Source organism: Halichoerus grypus, chromosome 1, assembly GCF_964656455.1.
Source record: "Halichoerus grypus chromosome 1, mHalGry1.hap1.1, whole genome shotgun sequence".
Lineage (NCBI taxonomy): Eukaryota > Metazoa > Chordata > Mammalia > Carnivora > Phocidae > Halichoerus > Halichoerus grypus.
In genome coordinates, this window is record NC_135712.1 from 153,013,904 (window position 1) to 153,032,996 (window position 19,093).

The window sequence follows — 19,093 nt, forward strand, 5'->3', positions numbered from 1 at the left end:
TGATTATAAAGTGTTACAGTTTACATAAAAAAGGTTAAATGCCTGATTCTTTCTGTTTATTTATCAGTTTTTGAAAGTGAGATATGTGAAGGTATGACATTTGGGGAAAAAAACATTTGCATAGTTTCAAGTAATCTCCCACAGTAATCTATATTAATTACAAAGGGAAAAATAGTAACTTTATAATGAGGCAGTCTGGCAGACATCATCTTAATTAAATGATCACAGTTAACATCACCAATAATAGGACAAATGGACACCTTGTGTCTCCTGATGTGATGACCAAGAAGACCACAATATTATTTCTGTGGCATTCCTGACAAATTAGTAACTTGAATCTAATCATGAGGAAACAGCGGATACACGCAGAGGGAGATCCAACAAAGTAACTGGGCTATATGCTTCGAAAGTATTAAAGTCAAGAAAGAATAAAGAAAGGCCAAGTGTTCCAGAATCAAAGAGACTAAAGAGACAAGACAACTAACTGCAATATGTGGTCCTGGGCCAGAAAAAAATGTTTTTCTTTTGTTTTAAGGGCCATTAATGGCACAATTGGCACATTTTTATAAGTTCTATAGATTAAATAATAGTACTGTATTACTGTCCTTTTTTTGATCATTGTACTGTGTCTTTGAAAAAGAACGTCCTTGTTTTTAGGAGATACTTGAGTATTTAGAGGTCAGTGAACATCATGTCTGCAGCTTGCTCTCAGATATTTCAGAGACAATGACATATATGTGTGTATATGATATTTGTTAAAAGATAGGCTGAGGTATATTAAAAATTGTAAGAGTTTTTTGAGCAAGAATCAGTTTGGGGCAGGGCCAAAGCAGGGGTGGTTGGGAGTGCTCTACCAGTCAGAGCCAGGGGAAAGTCTTCTATAGAGAAGGTGGGAAAGCAAAGAAAGGAAGTTATCTGATTGGCTGTTATCTTAAAGCCTCGTTTGCTCTTTATGATTGGTTGTCCTTAGTGTTCTGATTTTATAATTTTGGGGCATTTAAAGGCTTAGTTTTTGGTTGCTTAGGTAGGCTACCACAACATTAGAGCCACCTCAGTCTAATAGCCTCCCTGTTTAATTAATGTAACATATATATATATATATATATATATATATATATATATATATATAAAGAAAAATGCAAATGCAGTATATTGTTAGCACTTGGGAAATCTGGGTGAAAAGTGCACAAGAATTCCTTGTCCTATTTTTGCAACTTTTCTGTAAGTCTGAAACTACTTAAAAATAAAAATTAGTTGGTTTCTTATCTTCTGAACGGGACTTAGATTTTTTACAAGTATTATAAGTTTATGAATTTAAACCTATTTAATGATTTTCAATTCATTGCTATTATTACTTTTATTGAAATTCAAAAGGTCTTATCTCTGACTCCTGAGTCCTTTTACATGACCCTAGTAGTTTTGATAGTTTCCTTCCTGACAAATATACAGATGTATGAGGCTCATCTCATATGATACCTGCTCCAGACCTGGAATCAGCCATTTTTTCAAGAAGTGTTCGTTTCTTTTTGTGGGAAAGGGTATTTCAGGACTACAGTCTTGTTGCTAGAGGTATTTCTAGACCTTTTCAGTATAGTGAACATATAGAGAGAGATGAGAAACTCATGATTTCATACTGATATATCTGCTGCAAATTCAGGACTCTGTTATTACTTCATCAGTCAAAACGTCTACATCTTTCTTCCACACTAATAGTCCTGGTTCTGACACAGGGGATTATAGAATTAGAATATCCTGTATTTGCTTATTTGCTTTATCTACATCACAGACACCATAGCCTCAGAATAACAACACCAATATAGTTTTTACCAATATAATTACTGAAAACAATGACATTTTTTTGCATATGTTCTCTTACTCCTCACCTCTGCTTTTAAATGGTTGTACTAAATCTGCACTATCAAATATATAGCCATCATATATCCTCTCTCTTTTAACTTTCATTGAGCTTATTTAATGCTCATCACCAGTCTTTATTTAGTGTCTGTGTAGTCATTTTGTTGTCTGGTGCTTGTTCTCCAGAAGATTCATTCTTCAGGAAGGGTTCATGGGAACAGTATTCTCTAAGGTCTTGTACGTTGATACCAGTTTGTACCCTTTATACTTGAAAACCAGTTTTGCTGGATATAAACTTCTGTGTTTACATTTTCTTTTCCTGATTATCCTAAATCTTTTATTTCATTTGCTTCTGCCATAAAGCTTTGTATATGTAGTTGGAAAAGGGAAGATTACTTTAATGCCGAGTCATCTAATTATGGATATTTTGATGTGTTATCTAAACTTGACAGGTGGCAGTTTCTTAAAGATTAGTTGCAAACTGGAATTTTAAAACCATGGCAATCAACCCTTTGTACTTTACTAAGTTCAATTCCATTTGTCTTTGTACTTTGGAAAGATCTTTTCCTTATTCAAACTGGATTTTGAAACATCATGAAATTATCATTTGGAAAATATCAAGATTTGGGACACTGACGGGGCACCTGTGTGGCTCAATTGGTTGAGCATCGCACTCTCGATTTTGGCTCAGATCCTGTCTCAGGGTCATGAGATTGAGCCCCACATCAGTTCTGCACTCAGTGTGGAGTCTGCTTGAGATTCTCTGGCTCCCTCACCCTTTGCCTGTGCTCCCCCCCCCGACCCTGGTTCACTCACTTGCTCACATGCATACTCTCTCTCTTTCTCAATAAATAAGTAAATACAGTCTTTATTAAAAAAAAGATTTGGGACATTGACAATTCATGGTAGCCAGTACAAGTTTTCCAAAATTCTAATTTTTACTCAAAAACTTGAATTTTATCATTGGCACAATTTTCCTTGAAGTGGCAGGCTCACTTCATTTTTTAGAAAATGTCTGTTATGTACTTTAGTCTGAATTACCACAATTTATGTCAGTAGTTCTTTTAATTTTTTTATTAACATATAATGTACTATTTGTTTCAGGGGTACAGGTCTGTGATTCATCAGTCTTACACAATTCACAGCACTCACCATAGCACATACCCTCCCCAATGTCCATCACCCAGCCACCCTATCCCTCCCACCCCCCTCCATCCCAGCATCCCTCAGTTTGTTTCCTGAGATTAAGAATCTCTTATGGTTTGTCTCCCTCTCTGGTTTCATCTTGTTTCATTTTTCCCTCCCTTCCCTGTGATCCTCTGTCTTGTCTCAAATTCCTCATATCAGTGAGATCATATGATATTTGTCTTTCTCTGATTGACTTATTTTGCTTAACATAATACCCTCTAGTTCCATCCATGTTGTTGCAAATGGAAAGATTTCATTTTTTTTGATGGCTGCATAATATTCCCTTGTATATATATACCACATCTTCTTTATCTATTCATCTGTTGATGGACATCTAGGCTCTTTCCATAGTTTGGCTATTGTAGTATGTCAGTTGTTATTTCATGTTAAAATGTTTCATTAAAAAAATGACTAGTTAAAAAAAAGTGGCTAGTTTTGGGGCACCTGGGTGACTCAGTCATTAAGCGTCTGCCTTTGGCTCAGGTCATGATCCCAGGGTCCTGGGATCGAGCCCTGCATCGGGCTCCCTGCTCCGCGGGAAGCCTGCTTCTCCCTCTCCCGCTCCCCCTGCTTGTGTTCCCTCTCTTGCTGTGTCTCTCTCTGCCAAATAAATAAAATCTTTAAAAAAAAAAAAGTGGCTAGTTTAGCTCATAACTCAAACAATTGGTTTTTCCCTAAGACAATCATTTGAAACTTTTTCTTTTGACTCTTTTCAGTTTATTGCATGAACGAGTTACACTAGTCCAAGTTAAAAGTAGACCCCAAATGGTTTCATTATACAAGCTGTGAGATTTTTAAACTTGTGACAAGGGACAGAAGGGAAATTCTATCACTGCAAGGAAATCCTCACTTAAGCTTCAGTGAGCCAAAAGCACTTAAAACCCATGAACCTTCAGCTGGTTGTCCTGTCAGTCCAGGCTCTATGGGGAACTGGCATATGTTCTTGTGCTAGTGACCCTTTAGCTGAATTACTTCTTCATATTTTGAGTGCTCAATTACAGTACCATTGCAGGCAAATTTCTTCTTAAACACCTTCTCTAGCTTCTTTTTATTGTAATCATTCTTGATCCCTTGGACAGTAGTAAGGGTTTTCCTCCCATTTCTCTGTTGAATTCTTATATGGATGGAATCCTCAGTGCCAGCAGGAAGGAGATCATCACCCTTACTTGCATCAGCAAAGGGGTAGAAAGAGTGGAGGTTCTTGAGAGCGAACGTATAATGTGATTCCTTTTCCTCTGTGGGAGAAGGCAGCAGCCGGACAGTGGTGGGATAGAGCGTCGTGCAGTGAGGGAGCTCAGTGATTGGGACCAAAAACCATTTGAAACCTTTTATGTGTACTTACCATTTTGTCACACAGAAATTAAAAAGATGTTTGTTCAAAAGTCAAGATTCAATAAAATCAATAATTTGTTTCTGCTTTGTCTAGGACATTCTTAAGTGAAACTTTTGGGGTTTTATTATTATTATTATTATTATTATTATTATTGGTTTTAAACACTGAGGGCATGGCATTGAAGGCTAAAATGACTCTAAGTACAGTTTTGTCCCACTGCTTTTATTTGTGCTAAGGAACCAGCAGTTTTACTCACCATTTCTTTTGCACCATCAGTGGAAGTGTTAATATAGAAAAGGTAATTGACGTCTTTGTATTGAGAATAGTTTTGACCTGTTGAATCCCTAAAGGAGTCTCAGATGGTTGTCATGGGTCTCTGGAGCATACTTTGAGGACTGCTGGGAGATTCCTGTATGCAAGTGGCACATATCATGTTCTCACATTTACTCGATAATAATTCAACCACACAGCCCCACCTGACTGCTGCAAAAGAAGTAGAGGCAGCTAGCTGCTCTCCAGAATCCATAGAGCTCTATTCTTCCTGGGCACACAGTTAGACATGTATGCCCAGGAAAAGAGAAAAACATGAAATTTGGTGAGCAGCTAGCCACTTATGCCATAGTCTGCCTTTCTGGTAACCAGATTACCATATTGGTGACCCTTATTTCCACAGAGAACACACCTCTTCCCCAAGAGATAAACCAAATCCCATCCATTCACTGCATCCAGCTCCAAGTCTAGGATCTCTGGCTGATATGCAGTCCTCTCCATCGTATCTCCATGTGGTGCTTCAGGATTTTGTTACCTTTCCCCAACTACTGCCCCTCTCCTTACTCGGATCAGGGACAGGGTGATAGCAATAAACAAAATTTGGGGAGGGGAAGATTGTAAGACACACAGTAGTTACTGTTCTATAGCAATGATGAGATTCTGTTAGGCCAGCTTTAAGGACGCCGGCGCCCTTGTGCCTTCAGTAGGGGAAGTTCCTACTCTGTTTTCTGTGAAGAACTCTCTTCCCACTGGTTTTTGGTGACCCTTAACTCCAACCTCTGGAAGGTTCTTCCTTGCCCATTATCTTTCATAACTAACCTGAAGTGGATGTTAGGGAATTTTCCTGTCTTGGGGTTTCTTCCTATTTCATAGTCATTTCTTACCTGTGCAGTTTTGGAGACCTGAGGATTAGTTTATAAGTGGTTTATTTTAGGCCAAAATTTGGGATGAATTCTTTGACAATTTAATAACTCACTAGTCTTCTGATTTGTTTGATTCTAGTTAGTTCCCTCTGCCTGTAACCCCACCCACAGTTATTTCCTAGACTGCAGCCTCAGGACTCCTGTATTTTACTTTTTGCCTCTGTGCCTCTCTTTCTCAGTGGTATTTCTCCAGAGACATCTGCAACAATAATAGGCTTGGAAAGAAAGGGAGCGACTTTAGTCTTTGCTACAGGCCTTAGTTAATCTATTTAACAGAGAATTTCAAGCAATCTCCTTTAGCTCAAGATACTTTTAAGTTTTGGAAAGTAGTATTTAGACATAATTGGCTTTTTCAACAGTCTAAGGCCTTCAGTTTCTGTGTTCTCTCCCCTTTTATTTCTGCTTGCAAGCCAACTAGTTTTCTCCTGAGTACTTTCTTTGTTGTAATGCCTTGCTAAATACAGCAATGATAAGCCATTAGTCACTAATCTTTTGGCACCTCCTAACCTCTTCTCTAGGTTAGATCTCCGTACCATGTCTGCCCTCCACATTACCACAGGCAATGGTGTCACATAGTTGCCAGCTGTGTTTCCTGTGCTGTCGGCCGCTACGCAGATGTCACATATTTTAGATTCTTGTTCTAGAAGCACCCTACTCCAAGGTGTCCCTTTCTTTACTAGTGTAGAGTAGGCTAATGTGGCATATGTATTTAATAATCATCTAATGTCTAAAACACAACAGAAGTTTACTTACTGTTCATGTAATAAAGTTGGGAATGGTGTATGGAGTCATCAAGGAAGCCCTGCTCTCTGCAGTTATTAAAGACTTCTTGGAAGGAAGCTCTACTGTTTTCAACCATGGCTTCCCTCCAGCTAGCCCCCTTCCTGTGGCGAGCTCTTAGTTATGTGGCTACTTGTACCTGCAAGGGAAGCTAGGAAATGAAAATTGAACATTGGGATTGACCCCGCATTGCAGCTTTTGAATATACCCTAAGGAAGCTCTTGCAAATGTAAACCAGGTGACATGTATAAAAATGTTCAGGAGTGCCTGGGTGGCTCAGTCGGTTGGGCGTCCAACTCTTGATTTTGGCTCAGGTCATGATCTCAGGGTCATGAGATCAAGCCTCACATCAGACTCCATGCTCAGCGTGGAGTCTGCTCATCCGTTTCCTTCCCCCTTCTGTCTCTCCTCCTCCCCAGCTCGTGCTCTCTCCCTCTCTCTCTCTCTCAAATAAATAAAAATCTTTAAAAAAATGTTCATAGCAGCACTATTCATCATAGTAAAAATACTGGAAACAACCAAATATTCACTGGAATATGGAATGTTATTAATGTAGATGATAAATATAATGTGATATGTATAATGTGAAGTATAAACATATAATGAAATGGACTAAAATCTCACAAAATGGCATGGATAAATCTTAGTGTTATGATGCTAGTGGGAAAAAAGCTAGTTTCAAAAGACTATACAGCATGTACTATTTTTTTAAGATTCAAAATCAAAAGCCACATTTTAGGAATGTATACATTGTAGTAAAATCCTGAAGGGAGCAAAAAACAGAAATCATGAACATACTGGTTGAGAGGTAGAGAACGGAAATAAGGGAGGAACACAAAGTAGATGCTGTGATACTGGTAATGATCTAGTTTTTAAGTTTCAGTAGTGATTCATACACTCTTACTATTAGGGACTACAAAGTCATATATTCTTTTGTATGTATCAAAATATTCCTAATAAAAAGATTTGTGATAAGTTTGAAAGATATGAAGGTATGCTACATTTTAGTCTTTTCTTGATTTGTCTCCTGATTAGATTTTTACTAATGTGCCTAACCACCTTGTTACTGCATCTTCCCTTGGCTGTCTTTTAGGGTTAGTTATCTCTAATCTTTATAAATATTTTGTTTCCCACTTCTCATTCAGAACTGTTCCCGTTTGTTGTGTTCCAACCTTTTGAATCACCACTTACTAAGCGCACTGTTAATTTCTCAAATTACTTTTATTAAAATTCAGAGTTATTTTTTTTCATCCTTTATTGTATTTTGATTCAATCTTAATAATATATTCTACCTGGGGGCACCTGGGTGGCTCAGTCATTAAGTGTCTGCCTTCGGCTCAGGTCATGATCCCAGGGTCCTGGGATCAAGCCCTGCATGGGGCTCCCTGCTCAGCAGGACGCCTGCTTCTCCCTCTCCCACTCCTCCTGCTTGTGTTCCCTCTCTCGCTGTGTCTCTCTCTGTCAAATAAATAAATAAAATCTTAAAAAAAAATAATATATTCTACCTGGATTTCCTTTCCAATGTTGACTTTGCAAATCTCCCTTCCCCAGTTCCATGGTGCAATGATCTAACCTTGGAAAATTTCACCTTTTCCATCATTCACTTGACTTATATTTTAAAAGTCAAATATTTTTTCCAGAAACTCAATTATGGATTCTTTAAGATCACTAGCATTATGGCAGAAGTAGATTCATCATTGTTTAAGCCTCTTGCATTTGCATGAAGTCACTGATCTTTGATTACACTCTTCTCATTAAAATGTCTTTTAGGGTGGGGGGAATCAGTGAGATAGGTGATGGGGATTAAATAGTACACTTACCCTGGTGAGCACTGAGTAATGTATAGAATTGTTGACTCGCTATATTGTACACCGGAAACACTTATAACACTGTTAACTATACTGGAATTAAGAACTTAATAAAACTCTTAAAAATTAAAATTAAAGGGTGCCTGGGTGGCTCAGTTGGTTAAGCGTCTGCCTTCAGCTCAGGTTATGATCCCAGGGTCCTGGGATCAAGCCCCACATCGGGCTCCCTGCTCAGCGGGGAGCTTGTTTCTCCCTCTCCCTCTGCCACTCCCCCTGCTTGTACTCGCTTGCTCTCTCTCAAAAAATAAATAAATTCTTTAAAAAAATTAAAATTAAAAAAAGTCTTTTAAATAGCTTTAGTCAGAAGCTGACTAACTTCTTTTTGTGATGTGTTTTAGCTACTATTTAGTGCTCAATATTTATGATGAAATCTTTATTCATAAAGCTACTTTATTCATAAGATAGTAATTGAATAATTGGAAATTAACCAAAAAGTATCTGTTCTTTATTAGAAAATGTAATGATTGCAAATTTTAATAACTTAGTTTTTTAAAAAAGATTTTATTTATTTATTTGACACAGAGAGCTGTGAGAGGGAACACAAGCAGGGGGAGTGGGAGAGGGAGAAGCAGGCTCCCGGCCGAGCAGGGAGCCCGATGCGGGGCTTGATGGCGGGGCTCGATCCCAGGACCCTGGGATCGAGCCCTGAGCTGAAGGCAGACACTTAATGACTGAGCCACCCAGGAGCCTCTTTAATAACTTAGTTTTAACTTCCCTTTAAAATATGGAGGGTCAAGGGGCGCCTGGGTGGCTCAGTCGTTAAATGTCTGCCTTCGGTTCAGGTCATGATCCCAGGGTCCTGGGATCGAGCCCCATGTCAGGCTCCTTGCTCAGCAGGAAGCCAGCTTCTCCCTCTCCCACTCCCCTTGCTTGTGTTCCCTCTCTTCTGTCTCTCTCTGTGTCAAATAAATAAATAAAAATATTTTTAAAAAAGAAAAAAAAATATGGAGGGTCAAAACCAAAAAGAGACTAGATTCATGTGAAGCTAGTTTTGCTATTGTGGAGTCATTTTCTTTCTGTAGTCTTTTCTTTATTATATTTTAAATTAAAAAGCTTAATAGCTTTAGTAAGTGACACAATAAAAAAGATGAATAAAGAAAAAGATAAATCTGTTAACATGCCTCAGCTCTCACACACTGAGATAAAAAGTATAAATAGTGTCTGTGCTTTCAGAAACATTCCTGAAGTGGTTAACTCTTTTAGGGTTTTGGGTTTTTTTTCCTCTTTTAGATAACATCACTAAACCAATGCTCTGAAACCTCAAATTTAATTTACTAAACGAGCATAATTGTTTTCTTTTTACTGATCTACCTTAGTATATGAGAATAGGCTTAGTGGTCTTTAGAAAAAATTTTGTCTTCTGTATCCACATTTTAAAGACTATTCATTTGCACCAAAAAACGAAGCCCATATTTTCATCTTTGGAGGCATTATTCTAAGTAGGTAGTTCTTTGAAGAATGTAGGGAGGGCCTGGCATCACTTTTTGTTATTTGTTATCCTAGCTGTTCTAAGGATATGAAGGAAGTATATAAATATAGAAATGCCGAAAGTCATATTCTGGGTGTTACTACCACTCTTAACCCACAGCAATTCTTAGCAGAACAACTGACATTCATTTAAAGTTCCCCACACTTTCCTAAAGGCCTTAACGTTCTGCCTCTGTTGATTCAGTCTAAGGTTTACTAATGATTATTATTTTGGGTTAAAAAGGAATGTTTTCTGATTACATTGTAGCAATTTCATAATAATCACTTGACACTCAAAATCTTTTCAAGTAAAAGGAACAGTTTTAATCAAAAATCTTAGGCTCAAAGGTTGAGTGATTTAAGATTACACAGTTGTTTAAAAACATGATATTTGGAATTTAAAAGGTCTGTGTGGATCTGAGACTTCAAGGCTTTTAACTTCAAATCTCATGTTCTTCCTTTATAGCTAAATGTTCTTCACTCAACAAAAATTGTTTCCAGGATGTGTTAGTCTTATAATCTATAAAACAAACAGACTAAAAATCCTCACAGATCTCCATATATCTAACTAAAAGATAAGGCATGTAATTTTTATTCTTTTTGGTAGAGCACAAAATTCCAGTTTAACGGGTTATTCAACACTACAGGTCATGTGTCTTATCAAAAATCCACTAGCTCATGTACCTAGTTTTCTTTGCTGTAGTAACGGAGGTGAAGGGTAGCTGACATTCTACTCCTAGAACATTCTGTATACCATGCTGTTAATTGTTATCAAAGCAAAGGAACATCCTGTAACCTTATAATTGAGCTAGTATGAAAACACAGGAGAAACCATGGTTATAATAGAACAAAAAAGCAAATACATAGTTCAAGAAAGAAATAATCTTAGTGTACTGATAACTGGCAATGGTTAGCAAATCAGCTACCAGACTGTCTATAATAACTAGTGGCGTGGATTTTAATGCCACCAGGGAAAGGAGATGAGAGGCCTCACATGTACATGGAGAGGAATCAAATTTGTGACCACTACATAATGCAGAGACTCTGGAAAGGTTCCCTCCGCCATGTAAGATGGGACTTAAATAAACAAACAAAAGACCTTGCTTCTGCTTAGGGCTCTGGGGGGAAAAGGTCTTTCTTGGGAAATCTAATTTCCTGTGTGGATGATTCAAATTCCAAGCTTAGAGATTAATGTAAAATTGATGCTGGAAATATGAAACCTTTGGAGAACTTGGCAGAATCAAATGTTAAACAATTTCATAGGGACATTTCACAAACCAAGATGCATGAGCTTTCCACACATCAATAATCAGATGAAAATGAGGTCATGATAAAATATTACAAGTTACCTAAGGAAATGATCCAGTATAAGGTAGAGTAAATGGATTAAACAGTTATTAGACAAGCTAAAAATGGAATTAGGAAACTGGAAAATAGAGATGGGATTTAACATAGTTCAGCAAAGAAATAAAAATATAGAAAAGGCTAAGAAACCCAAAAGGTGGGATTAGATGATTCAACATGCGTGTAAAGGAAATTATAGACAAAGAATATAGAGAAAATGTAGAAGAGGTAATATTTGCAGCAATAGTATTGAAAATGTTTCAGAATGGAATAAAGATATAAATCCTCAAACTTAAGTAGCACAGTGGGTCCTGAACAGGATCAATAAAGTTAAGTTTGTACGTAGGCACAATGAAACAGCAGAACTTCAGAGAATAAAATTACCTAAAAGAATTAACAATTAAATTTACAATAGATCTCTCATCAGGAACAATAGAAGCAAAGAGTAGAAAAATATTTTCTATGTGCCAGTGGAAATGTAAACCTAAAATTCTTTACCTAAATAATCATTCTAAAATGAAAAACCTTTTTCATAAAATAGTGTAGCCACTGTGGAGAACAGTTTTTAGCAGTTCTTCAAAAAGTTAGAATTACCGCATGACCCAGAAATCCTACTCCTAGATATATACCCAAAAGAATCAAAAATTCAAATACTTGTACACAAATATAGTGTCATTGTAATAGCCAAAATGTGGAAACAACCCAAATGTCCATCAATAATGAATGAATAAACAAATTGTGGTATATACATACAATAGGGTATTATTCAACCATAAAAAAGAAGGAAGTACTGATACATGCTGCAGTGTGGATAACCTTCAAAAACATTTTGCTAAGAAATGAAGCCACACCCAAAAGTCACATATTGTATGATTCCACTTATATGAAGTATTCAGAATAGATAAATCCACAGAGACAGAAAGTGGGTCAGTGGTTGCCAGGGGCTAAGAGGAAGTGGGGAATAGAGAATGGCTGCTTAATGGCATGGTGTTTTCTTCTGGGGTAATGAAAATATTTTGAAACTAGATGGAGGTGGTGGTTGTACAACATTGTGCATGAACTAAATGTCACTGAATTGTATACTTTAATGGTTTTGTTATGTGAAATTTACCTCAGTTTTTAAAATCACAGTTAAAACGTTCCAACTTTTAGAACTCACCTATCTGAATGAACTGTTAAAGGATAAAATCTAATAAGTTTGATCTCAGAAAGAATGTGTGAGAAACAAACTGGCAAACCAAATGTAACCATGTGGGTAAATATTATTTAGTATTGACTTTAGAAAAAGAAAGAAAATATTGATGATATGGATAATAACTAACATGGAAGATTTCATGAACAATTCAAGAACAATTGTTAATGGTTTCATTTGGATGATGGGAAGATGGTGATCAGAGTTAAAGTGATTTAAGTTTTTGGGAGTTGATTAACTTCGACTTTAGAAATATTAATGTAAGATAGGCCTTAAGATTAAAAAACATTATTATAGAGACTTCTGCTTTTGTTTAGGAAGGACATGAAAGACTTTTATGGTAATCACAAGAAAAATTATGGACAAAATTTAAAAGTCATACTTTCTGTAGGGCAAGCAAAGAGCAGTGGACAAGAGGAGGCCTGAATGAACTGAATTTCTCAGAGAGACAAGCCCTATAAAGGGCTATCCACCACTATACCTGGTGGTGGATGCCTGGTCATGGTACAGATGGGCCTGCTTTAGACACAGGCTAAATCAGCCATGCTTTGGAGACTCAAATGCAAGGACAAATAATTTGGTCTAGCAGTTCTTTCTCATTAGTTCCTCTCCACTCCTCCCTGGTCCTACCAAGTTTTGCCAAGAAGACAGCGATGGAGGAAAGGCTTATAAGCAGAGAGCAATTGTCTAGGCCATCATTCTTGCAATGATGGGATTCAGAATACTTGCCAGACTTAAATCCAAAGGCAAACCAGAGCTATCTGAAACTGCTTCTAGATCATAAACTGACAAGATATTTTTAATGTTATGTATGGCTCAGGAAGTGGGAGATGAGCCAGACACAAGTGAAATTTTTTTTTTTTTAAAGATTTTATTTATTTATTTGAGAGAGAGAGAATGAGAGACAGAGAGCATGAGAGGGAGGAGGGTCAGAGGGAGAAGCAGACTCCCCGCCGAGCAGGGAGCCCGATGCGGGACTCAATCCCGGGACTCCAGGATCATGACCTGAGCCGAAGGCAGTCGCTTAACCAACTGAGCCACCCAGGCGCCCCAAGTGAAATTTAATTTTAGCTGTGACCCAGCTCCAGTTCAACTCAAGGAGGATTCTGGATGAGCAGATAGAGGAAAGGGCTTGAACTCTGGGAAATAAGCCAAAATGATATGACATTCTTTACTATTTTAGCCACAATATCTGGAATACAGCCTAAAATTATGAGACATACAAGTAAGCAGAATAATGCGACCCATGAACAAGAGAAAACAGTCAATGTAAGCAGACTTTTAGATGACCCAGTTATTGGAATTAGTATATTAGGACTTTAAAACAACTGTTACAGAACATTATAGATTATGATGTGTCTTCTCAGGAAAAGGAAACAAAAGCAAAAAGAAACTTTTGGGACTATACCAAAATAAAAAGCTTTTGCACAGCAAAGGAAACGATCAACAAAACAAAAAGACAACCTACTGAATGGGAGAATATATATGGAGAGGATATATCTGTAAGGGGCTAATATTAAAAATATATAAACTCCTATAACTCAATACTCAGAACCCAAATAATCTGATTTAAAAATGGGCAGAGGACCTGAATAAATATTTCTCCAAAGAAGACATACAGATGGCCAACAGATACATGAAAAAAATGCCCAACATCTTTAGTCATCAGGGAAATGCAAATCAAAACCACAATGAGATACCACCTTACACTTGCAGAATGGCTATTATCAAAAAGACAAGAAATAACAAATGTTGGCAAAGATGTGGAGAAAAGGGATAGCAGCAATGTCCACAATAGCCAAACTGTGGAAAGAGCCAAGATGTCCATCAACAGATGAATGGATAAAGAAGATGTGGTATATATATACAATGGAATATTATGCAGCCATCAAAAGGAATGAGATCTTGCCATCTGCAACGACGTGGATGGAACTGGAGGGTATTATGCTGAGCGAAATAAGTCAAACAGAGAAAGACATGTATCATATGACCTCACTGATATGAGGAATTCTTAATCTCAGGAAACAAACTGAGGGTTGCTGGAGTGGGGGGTGGGGTGGGAGGGATGGGGTGACTGGGTGATGGACACTGGGGAGGGTATGTGTTCTGGTAAGCGCTGTGAATTGTGCAAGACTGTTGAATCTCAGATCTGTACCTCTGAAACAAATAATGCAATATATGTTAAGAAAGAAAAAAAGAAGAAGAAGAATGTAGCAGGAGGGGAAGAATGAAGGGGGGGAAATCGGAGGGGGAGAAGAACCATGAGAGACGATGCACTCTGAAAAACAAACTGAGGGTTCTAGAGGGGAGGGGGGTGGGAGGATGGGTTAGCCTGGTGATGGGTATTGAGGAGGGCACGTTCTGCATGGAGCACTGGGTGTTATGCACAAACAATGAATCATGGAACACTATATCTAAAACTAATGATGTAATGTATGGGGATTAACATAACAATAAAAAAATTAAAAAAAAAAAGATGTGGAGAAAAGGGAACCGTCATATACTGTTGGCTGTGAATATAAATTAATACAACCACTTTAGAAAACATTATGGAGTTTCCTCAAAATATTGAAAATAGAAATACCATACAGTCTAGTAATTCCACTAATGAGTATTTACCTGAAGAAAATGAAAATACTAATTTGAAAAGATATATGTACCTCTGTGTTTATTGCATCATTATTTACAGTAGGCAAGGTATGGAAACAACCTAAGTGCCCATTGATAAATGAATGGATAAAGATGTGTGTAGTTGTGTACACACGTACATACACACCGGAAAGTTACTCAGCCATAAAAAACAATGAGATCTAGACATTTTTGACAACATGGATGGACCTAGAGGGTATTATGCTAAGTGAAATGAGTTGAAGACAAATACCATATAATTTCACTTACATGTGGAATCTATAAAAAAAAACAACAACAAATGAGCAAACAAAAATTAGAAACAATCATAAGTACAGAGGGGCACCTAAGTGGCACAGTCGGTTAAGTGTCTGGCTCTTGGTTTTGGTTCAGGTTGTGATGTCAGCGTCCTGAGATCAAGCCCCATGTTGGGTTCCACACTCTGCACAGAGGTGGGATATTTCAGGAGATGTGGAAATTCTAAAAAGAATCAAATGGGATTTCTAGAACTGAAAAATACAATACTAAATTTTTTTAAAAAAAATTGGTTAAGCTTTTCAGCAGATTGGACACTGCAAAAGATAGGATCGATGAACTTCAAGATAGATTAATAGAAGTTATCCAAAGTGACATACAGAGAGAAAAGAGATAGCAAAATTTAACACATCATTAGTACCTTGTAATAGCAAATGGTCTAACACAGGTGTAATTGGAGGTCCAGAGAAAGAATGGGGCATAAAAAAGCTTAAAGAAACAGCCCCACATTTTCCAAATCTGGTGACAGTCTACAGATTCAGGAAGTTTAGCAAATGCCAAATGAATAAATACAGTGAAAAATAGCACCTAAGTGCACTATGCTTAAATTACTGAAAACCAAAGGTAAAGAGAAAACTTAAGATTTATATATGGAATGATAATATGAATTTTCATTGACTTCTTGTAAGAAATAATTCAAGACAAAAGACAATGGAATGACACCTTTAAAGTGCAGAAAGACGTGCTGTGATGAGCACTGGGTGTTATATTTAACTAATGAATTGCTGAACACTGCATCAAGGACTAATTATGTACTATACAGTGGCTAACTGAACATAGTAAAAAAAAAAAAAAAAATAGAACTACCCTGTGATTCAGCAATCACAGTACTGGGTATTTCCCCAAAGAATTAAATAAAAAAACCACTAAAACAAAGGGATACATGCACTCCTATGTTTGTAGCAGAATTATTTACAATAGCCAAGATATGGAAGTAGCCCAAGTGTCCACTGATTGATGAGTGGATAAAAAAGAAATGGTATATTTATACAATGGAATACTATTCAGCCATACAAAGAATGAAATCTTGCCATTTGCAATGGACATGAATGGAGCTAGAGTATCATGCTAAGCAAAATCAGTCAGTCAGAGAAAGACAAATACCATATGATTTCACTCATATGTGGAATGTCAGAAATAAACAAGAAAGGGGAAAAGAGAGAACAAATACAGACTCTTACCTATAGAGAACAAACTGATGGTTACCAGAGGGGAGGGGGTGGGGGAATGGATTAAATAGGTGATGGGGATTAAGGAATGCACCTGTTGTGATGAGCACAAGGTGATGTATGGAATTGTTGAATTACTATATTGTACACCTGAAACTAATACAACACTGTATGTTAACTAACTGGAATTAAAATAAAAACTTTAAAATGCAGAAAGGAAAAAAACTCTCAAAATTATATATCCAGCAAAATTATCTTTTTTAAAAAAGATTTTATTTAGAAAGAGAGAGAGAGAGGGCGGGGGAGGCAGAGGGAAAGGGAGAGTCTTAAGCAGACTCTGCACTGACCGGGAGCCTGACTTGGGGCTTGATCTCATAACCCTGAGATCATGACCTGAGCTGAAACCAAGAGTTGGATGCTTAACTGCCCAGGCCACCCCACAAAATTATCTTTTAAAAATAAAAGCATTTTCTGGTAAAGAAAAACTGTCAGAATTCATCACTGACATTCCCATACTGTAAGAAATGCTAAAGGAAGTTCTTAAGGCTGAAGGGGGCTGAAAATCATGTACAGGAAAGAATGAAGAACACCATAAATGGTAAGTATGTGGGTAAATATAAAATACCTTTTACCTCTTAAACATTATTTTAAAGATAATTGTTTTAAGCAAAAATCATAACACTATATTGTTTGGTTTATAATATATGTCAAATAAAATATATGACAACACAAAAGATAAGAGAAGATTAAATGAGAGTATATTATGGTTGTGGCTGTGGAGGTATAATATTAATTCAAACTAGACTGAAATGGGGATGTATTGTATTCAGAGTAGCCACCAAAGACATAAATATCATTTATTTGGTTGAAGAATTCTTAAAAGGAGAGTAAAGGAATAAAGAGCAGTTGGGGAAAATGGAAAACAAATGGCGAGATGGTAGATTCAAGCTATATCCATGATTAAGTGTAAATGAGCTTAACACTCCTATTAAAAGACAAACTGTGTTAAACTGGAGTTGTACAAATAACAGACACAGTTTGATCGAAAGTAAAAGATGGAAACATTAAAAGCTGTTCTGACTATGTTAGCATTGACCGTGTAGGCCTTAAGGCAAGGTGTGTATTAGACACAAAGAGACATTTCTTGGTAATAAAAGGTCAGTTGGACAGCAAGAGGAATCTTAAGTTTTGATGAACCTAATAAAATAAGTTGAAAATATATAAAGCAAAACGAAAGGGAAAAATAGACAAATCCATAATTATATGTAGAGCTTTAACATACTCCTGATAGACTTATAGTAACTGGTAGAATAATCAGACAAAAAAATTAGAAAGGATAGAGGAGATTTGAACCATACTTGACCAACTTGACATATATAGGACACTACATCCAATAACTGTAGAACACACATTCTTCTAAAATGTACATGAAACACTTATCAAAATGGATTTATATGTTGAGCCATAATGTAAATTCAACAAATTTCAAAGAATTGACATTATCTAGAGTATGTTCTCTGACAACAGTGGAACTAAGCTAGAAATCAAGAACAACAAAATATTAAGCTACATATTTCTAAATTCGTGGATCAAAGAAGTTATCACAGTGGAAATCAGAAAGTATTTCAAACTAAACAATAATGAAAGTATGGCATATCAAAATTTGTGGGATAGTGCTTAAGGGAAATGCTTTAAATACATGCATTAGAAAAGAAGGGATGAAAGTCAATGATCAAAAGTTCCATCTCAAGTAACTGGAAAAACAGCAGATTCAAAGAAACTATAATGAAGGAATTGATGAAGATAAGAACATAGATTAATGAAATAGAGAAATCAACAAAGATAATTTTTATTACTAAAATTGATAACTCTCTAGCTTGATTGATCAAGGAAAAAAACAGAAAAAGAAGTGATCCCAAAAAAGGGATGTTACCGATTTTTAAAAGTAGTTATGGACATAATTATGGAATGCATTTGACGACTGTATGAAATTAGATTAAATGGGAAAATCCCTTGAAAAACACAGCTTTTAAACACCAGAAGAAATTAAAAATCTGGAGTTATCTGTTACTACACTTGCATTAGCCAAAAGGCCAAGAAGCAATGGAAAGTTATCTGTTAAATAGAATTTATTACTAAATTTTCCTGCAAAGAACAAGCCCAGAAAGCTTTTCTTTGAAATTTTCCAAACATTTAAGGAAGAAATGATACCAATCTGACACAGACTCTTTCAAAGTACAGGAGCAGTTTTATGAGGCCAACATAACTCTAATACCAAACTGAAGGAGGATGTTATAAGAAAGGAGAATTACAGGTCAATATTTGTCATGAGCATAGATGTAAAAATCCTGAATAAAACTAGCAAGTCAAACCCAGCAGTATATAAAAAGCCTAATAATTATAACCAGTGGGTTTATTTTAGGAATATAGGATTTTTTTGTATATTTGAAAATCAGTCCATGTGATTAAGCACAATAATCTGATTTTCCATTTTTGGAAACTAGAGAAAGAGAATCAGTAGAAGTCTAAAGCAAGCAAAAGAAAGGACCTAATAAAAAATGGAGCAGAAATCAATGAAATTGAAAACAATAGAGGAAATCAATGAAACCAAAATTGGTTCTTTGAAAATATCAAAAAAATTGACAAACCTCTGGCCAGATTAAAAAGAATGAGAGAAGACACAAATTAATATCAGAAATGGAAGAGGGGTCATCACTACTGATCTCATGAACATTAAGAGGATAATAAAGGAATATTATGAG

The 19,093-nt window shown here is 36.5% G+C and overlaps 1 protein-coding gene and 1 pseudogene across 5 annotated transcripts in view; one reads left to right on the plus strand and one right to left on the minus strand.

Moving 5' to 3' along the window:
* FBXL2 (F-box and leucine rich repeat protein 2) overlaps nt 1–19,093 on the plus strand; it is a 149,520-nt gene that overhangs the window by 51,266 nt on the left and 79,161 nt on the right. The window lies entirely within an intron of this gene.
* On the minus strand, nt 3,755–5,146 carry LOC118531643 (eukaryotic translation initiation factor 1 pseudogene; annotated as a pseudogene).